The sequence below is a fragment of the Lactuca sativa genome, chromosome 3 (genome assembly GCF_002870075.4).
Source record: "Lactuca sativa cultivar Salinas chromosome 3, Lsat_Salinas_v11, whole genome shotgun sequence".
Taxonomy (NCBI): Eukaryota; Viridiplantae; Streptophyta; class Magnoliopsida; order Asterales; family Asteraceae; genus Lactuca; species Lactuca sativa.
The window spans coordinates 37,118,438-37,125,817 of record NC_056625.2 but is presented as its reverse complement, the minus strand read 5'-3'; the positions used below and the strand labels follow the sequence as shown (position 1 = coordinate 37,125,817).

Here is a 7,380-nt window from a genome sequence, read left to right as displayed (position 1 = left end):
CCCAAATAACTATTTTAAGGGACCTAATAACATTACTATAATTATTTAAAAGCTATATTTAAAATAGCATAGGCGTAGCTCACTTACAGCGGGTTTTAAAGAAAATCGGGCTCCGATGGAGCAACATTTCCGAGCCGAAAGGCTCTTCTTCTTGGAGCCTTCGGGCGCTCCGGGGCTTCCGCCTCGTGCTAGGGAGGTTCCCTAGGCTTTTCGGGGGGTTTCGGGGCTAGAGAGAAGTTCTAGAGAGAGAGAGGGAAGTGAGGGGAGGTGTGAGGAATGAAGAGGGCTTCAACTCTTATTTATAGGAGGCTGGAGGGTCACTCACGTCGTGAGTTTTAAGGTGCTCACGTCGTGAGCCAGGCTGGCTACAGCCAGACACAGCCTGGTGCTGACACGTGGCATCGCACATAAGGTGGAAATCAACCGATTTTCAAAAATTCATAACTTTCGTATACGAACTCCGTTTTCGACGTTCTTTATATCCACGTGTAGGTAAAAACAAGATCTACAACTTTCATTTAGACGCCGTTGGCTAATTCTCGACCGATCTTAAATTTAACAGTACGAGGAGATTAGACTGTTAAATGACCGCGAAGAATTCGTAACTCCTTCATACGGACTTCGTTTTCGTCTTTCTTTTTACCGTTGAGTTCCTATTAATGAGATATTCAACTCTCAGTAAGGTTGCATAAGCCAAAAACCGCTCGAACTAAAATTCGAGTTTCGGGCCGTGCACTGCTATGTCAAATCTTAGAAAAATCATAACTTCCTCATACGAAGTCAGATTTGGGCGTTCTTTTTTCGTATGTTCTCGGTTTAATGTATACTACAACTTTTGTTTATTTCACTAAGGCTAAAAATTCCTCTATCTTAAATTCATTATTTATGTCTCCCGGTGCCGTGCCTATTTTGCCGAAAAACTTCGACGGGCCATAACTTCTTCGTTATAACTCGGATTTCGGTGTTCTTTATATGTACGGAACCCTTGAGACATATTCTACAACTTGGTTAAAACTATTTATTATAAATAATATTTTGCCGAAAAGTCATTTTCGACCACTATTATCTCTAAATTGACTAGCTCGGATCTACAGACGTTACACAAACTCCCCGATGATCGAACTTGTCGCTTCATCTTCGATCACCATAACTCTGAAGTTGATAGGGAATTTAGAAGCTGGTTTATTTATGTTAATCCATTCCCAAGACGAAATTATTTTTGAATCATTTAAGGTTTATTGCTGTTAATATTCTGTTTATTTAAGGTTTATTTTTTTCAATACACATGAATCAGATGGTATTCGGAACTGTAACTCAAAATCGGATTTAATTAACTGAATTGAAATTTCTTTTGGCTCTTAATTGGAACTTGCGATTCACAGTTTCTTGCATCGAATCTAATTTTGACTTTAAAAGTTAAAGAATGGCTTTCAGCGATTATATCAAGAAGATGAGTTATTTTTTTTTAGTTCGGTACCCAGAGATTTGGCAAGGTGACTGTTTAGTCCAATTTCCAAAAGTGTTACAAATTACTGTTATTGAGCCCATCTTTTATCGTTTGCTGTTCATTCATTCCATTTATTAAGCCTATGGTTTTTATTCACTATTTGTTGGTTTCACCCATATATCCTGATCTTTGGAATCACATATTGCAATCAACATCAAAAAGTGGGTTCAATGGAGGTTTCTTGGGTCTTGATTTACTCAAAATTCAACAACTAACTTTGACTAGAAAGGTAATTTTTTGTAGTTGTTCTTTGTCTTTGATTTCACTAGCAAATTAAGCATTAAAAGGGTACTTTTGGTATGGTAATACGTGACAAAAAAAATGTGAAAAGAGATGAATTGAGGGCTGAAACAAAAGGGTAACAACTATTTTCTTATATTCATTTGTGAATATCAATATATTTATGTGTGAATTTATGTTTGCATAACTGTATTTATTTATGAATATTAAGGTATTCATGTGTGATAAATAAGTGTATTTATTTATAATTAGGAGTATTCATTTTATGAAGAAATGATAATTTTTACACTATTTTTATTTTGTATTTATTTATGAATAACAGTGTATTCATTTGTGAATATCAGTGTACTTATGTGTGAATAACTATATAATTATACATAATTGTTTGTTTAACATTTTTGCAGATACAGTGAATAAACATACATATAATGGAAGGTGGGAGATTTATCAAATGAAACACTGACACCAACACCTCTGTCAAAGGAGCACAAATATGTTTTATTCATTTATGATTGTAATTGTAGTACTAGTTTCCGTGTCAAAAAAGTTTATATTGTAACTTATTCATTTACTATTATAATTATATTCTTATATGAATATAAATATGTTTTATTTATTTATATATGAGTATCATTTTAGTTGATTTTATAATCTTTTTTCGGGTTTTATTCATTTATGATTATACAAGTGTATTCTTAAATACAACCGAGTTAATTCATTTACAATTTACAATTTTATTCATTTCAAAATGAAATGTATAAATCATTATTTATGAAGATATTTTTTTTAAAAATAAATGAGGTAAACCGATAAATTATTCATTCTCTTGATATTTGATTTCTAAAAATGAAACATAAAAATGAAAAACGAAAAAAAAAAAAAAAAAACGTTTTCATACATAGACATTAAATCATGATTTTATTAATTATTGGTTCATTAAAAAGAAAATATCTAAAAAATGAGATATTTTGGGTAATTTTCATCATAATCACTAAAATTTAGGAAATCATAATTTATTTAGATGGTAAATTTCCATTTATGCCCTCATAAAATGATTGATCTACAACTGTTCTCGCGTTCTCAACCTTTTAGGTGTTCTCATTTGATCATCTCCTATATATATATATATATATATATATATATATATATATATATATATATATATATATATATATATATATATATATATATATATATATATATATACTCGCTCCGTCCCAAAATTATAGTCCATCTTTCCTTTTTGGTTTGTCCCAAAATAATTGTTAACTTCTAAAAATAAATAACATTTTACCAAAATACCCCTTATTATTACTTAACCAACTAAGCATTTAACAAAACATTAAATGCAAAGTAATGATAAAATTGTCATTTTATTGTATAAAGTTAGTGGTAATTAATAGTTTTTTTAATATGTGTGTTTTTTGTCTGTGGACAATAATTTTGGGATGGAGGAAGTATATAAAAGTTAAAACGTACCTTGTAATCATTTCGATTTATAAAATTAAAGAAATAAGTGTTTAATGATGCTTATATCGGTATCAAATACTTTTGAAGTGCAACAAATGTAAAAAATTCTGACAACTTATGTGGTACATCTACCTCCTTTAATAAACAAAACCTTTAATGTGCCACATGTCCTTTTTCTACCATGCTAAGCTGTCACGTGTCATTTTATGAATAATTCTTATAAACATTAAATTAAATTAAAGTTAAATTGTAATCCCGATTTTTTTCAACTTACTATATTTTTTTGGTTTCATATAACATTTAAATGTAAATTTAAATTTCCATGTTTTCGGGAAACAATAGTAATCCAGGTTTGAATTGTTTGGTAACTAATGCTATCTTATTTTCACTATTTTCAAGATTTTAACAAGTAACCTGAATTTCTTGGTCCCCATTTCTAATTGAGTTTACTATTCAACCTATGGCAACTTCTTTTGCGAGGATCATGCTCCCCAATTTCCTAGATTTACCGGTTTATCGGCAAGAGATCGGCTTAAATAACGTAGGTAATCTCACTAAATCAACTCCAAAATTCCCATCGGTTTCCACAATCTTCTTCTCTAGAAATCTCACGCTGAAGACTGAAAGTAGTCGGGAACGACGCATCAGAAACGAATCCAACCTCAAATGGATAGAAATAGATAATTGATTCCTCAAATTTTGTCACTATATCATCTCAACCAGGTAAATTGTTTCCCAATTTTTTATTATTTAGGGTAATGTTTGATTTTGACTTTGAGTTGGACTGCCAAATGGAAAATGATGGTATTCTGAGGCCTAGGACTAGGTGGAACATCGTTGTTTCATCCTCTCTGATTTATGAACCCTAATCCTCTGGTAAGCACCATGTTTCAAGCTTTTGCCCCCAACCAAAATTAATCAAGCAAATCTCTGAGCTAGCAGAAATCAAACATGAAATAGTCAGAGGTAAAAAAATTTATGTTTTCTTATTTTTGGATGATGTGTCTTTAAATTTCTCTGTTTCTTTGTAGGAGATTTTCCATTGGGCTTTGTGTTCCATATTTTACGTTTTTGTGGGTCTTTTTTGTTATTGATTGAGAAGTTTGGATTTAGAGCTATCTAGATTTAGGAGTTATTAGGAATTGACTATGTAGAAATTCAAGTTGGTTTCTATTATCAGATATTAAAGATCATCATTATCCGAAAGGAAGATGTAACGAAGATAATTGGTGGAACTTACAAGTAAGTTTTTTTAACAGTGGTTCCTACAACTATTTATATGATTTTGTTGTTACTGAAAAATTTCGCATGCAGGGGTATTTGAATCAATAATTGATGGACATTGTGTCTTTGATAGTAGTAGATTACACCAAAAGAGGAGATTAGGGATAGAAAAGGGAATTGTCCATGAGGCAGTCCATTGAAAACATAGTTCATGATTCGGTGTGCAGATCCACAATGTCATGTTTTACTACACATTACATGTGTTATTACACAATTAGAGTTTACTAGAGAAATTCCACCTGTTTCACCTTATTACATGTTCAAATAAAGGTTTCTTATTGGGTGAATCAATTATTTTTTATGTGGTGTGCGTGAGCAGACATGGTACATATTATTCAATGATAGTGTTCCATTCATAATGCAATGACCTCAGTATCCTGATCTAAAAGTCATTGGTATGTTACTTTTATAATTATACTATTTTATTTATATGCTTTGTATTTTTCTTATCAAGGCATATTCTAATATGAAAAATCTAACCAATTTTCGCGTTGTATTATAAAACAACAAGCACCAGAGATAAACTATATGGCCTATTTTGATAAAGGAAGTATAGTATGTACCCATTTACTAATTTTTTTTTTTAACTTTTATTTTGTTTAGGGGACAACTTGGATGGTTTTGGCCGGTATAATATATGTAGTACATATAGTTAGTGGATCCACTAACTAAATTTCATGGAGCTGCAGAGGTATGACATTGTTGTTTTTGTCACTTTTTGTGTCTAATGTGATATTTTTCTCTCTTTGATTTCACTTTTATGTGTGGCCTGGGAATAACATTGATGAACTCATAGTACTTGAGATATCAAAACATGTAAAATTTTATAAAATTCAATGTATAATGATGTCACAAGAACTTCAAATAAGGACTAAAATAGCGAAATAAACTTTTTGAGACCAAATTTATAAAAATCGATTATACACACAGACTGAAAACGTAATTTACTTTTTTTTCATTCTCTTTTGACATGCACTTTCTATTTGGTATTTAACATGACTACACTTGATTAAATTGATTTTAATCGATAAATCACTGTCAACATAGGATCAATATTTCCGACTTTATTACGTGATACGTCCACTGTGGGGGCCTTGGCTCCTCAAGTCCAGGATGAAGAGCATGGGTATCGGTTGTATGTTCAAACACTTTTCAGGCAATTTCTTCTATTAACAATAATATGTTATTTATGTTACCAATGTTGTTCCACATTTTTATATGTTTTTTCTGTTGTCGTACTTTTTATGTTAACATGCTAATGTTACAATATTACTTTCTAATTCTATGCTAATGTTACAAGCTATTTTACCATATATATAGTATTTTTTGTGAGTTGTACTTGGATGGATTAATTTTTAAAAATGTTTTCCTCTGATTGCTTAAGTTAAAAGTCTCATATTATTTGAGATTTTTGCATATTCATAGAAGTAATTTAAAATTTGGCTCTAGTTGTAAGTATATTAATTTTCATGTTTTAAATAATTATAATTGGGTTGGTTTATAAATATTTGATTTTTCATTACGGGTTTAAATTATAAATAGTGTTTTTCTTTGTTGTCCATGGTTTCTATGGGTTTTAACATATTCTATATAGAATTTTGACAAGTAATTATAATTACTTGTTTTCTAGTTGTATGAGATTGTATATATCCACTAAATACCTACCAATGACCTATTGAGACATGTTACTACACGAATATGTGTAGGGTTTGATTATGTATATTTAGGAATATGAATTTGCCGAAAACGGCTGGCGGTCCGCATCACCCAAGTGTTAGTCATGTGAATAGGAAAAAATCTAAGGTATCCATCCAAGAGGGACCACTTTTCACGAGTATAGTGTGCAAAGGTCTAGCCAAAGTTGATAACATTGGTTTGGTTAAAAGATAAACTGTGTACCCTAAAGACTAACAATAAATCTTTGAGATCATTCGATGTTTGGAATAAATTGGACCAAGATGTACCATATGTTTATTATTATTATTATTATTATTATTATTATTATTATTATTTCTTTGTAGAAACTTATTAAAGCGACTATTGTTTGTTTATGAATCGGCTGAACCATTTTGTTATCAAGGTTGTATAGATTTTCTAATTTGGAAACAACGGTTACACCTGACGATCACTGATAGACTTTTGTAAGGGGCTTGAGTGGCGATAGAGTGACGATCACTAATAGTAACCAACCAATTGTTGCTGTTTAATAGAGTGTTTTTTGCATGCAAAAATATTGAGTACATATTGGGAATGCAATTCTTGACTACTATTACAAGACAAACCTACGCAACCTAGTTTATCTTATATATTTTGCTCATTTGAAAATTAGAAAATACGATTGGGACATGATGTTAATCTCCGTATTTCTAGGTATAACCGTGGTCACTATCAAAAAAAATTTGAGTCGTGTTTAAGTTTACTTCGTTCGCCCATGAGATCAATTAGCAAAAGTCACATGCAAACATGAATTGAAAAGTCTCCACTTTCCCATTTGGCTCAAAATCGACTCTGCAACGGGACATATACAGAACTCATCATCGATGATCTCTATAATAGTATTACAAAGAGGACAAAGATTTGAGTGAATATTAATCCGTTTATCAACCAAGTTTTCTTGTATATGGTGAAACATCCTAAAAATACTAAGAAAACTTTTGGACTTTTAAGTAATAAAACCCATTCATAAACATCACAAGTCAAGTAACCCAAAACATAAGTATATAGTATTCATAAAAATATCATAGTGAATCCCAAAATGTCATAGTGTTTAATTATCGGTGGTTGCAATCAAGGTTGTAAAAATCGTTTGACGGTAGCTCGACGGTCGACTGGTGTTAATGGATTAATCGGTATTGGCGGACATTAATCGAGGATTAATC

At 31.1% G+C, this 7,380-nt stretch overlaps 1 long non-coding RNA gene across 2 annotated transcripts; it reads left to right on the top strand.

Annotated features, from left to right (window-relative positions):
- The first annotated feature begins 3,554 nt into the window (after positions 1-3,554).
- On the top strand, positions 3,555-5,814 carry LOC111876378 (uncharacterized). Of its 2 annotated transcripts, XR_002845002.2 has the most exons (3): positions 3,621-4,896; positions 5,105-5,192; positions 5,549-5,814. It is a non-coding gene; the product is annotated as an uncharacterized LOC111876378 (long non-coding RNA). The 2 variants fall into 2 exon arrangements; XR_002845001.2 differs by having other exon boundaries at positions 3,555-5,192.
- The last annotated feature ends 1,566 nt before the right edge of the window (positions 5,815-7,380 follow it).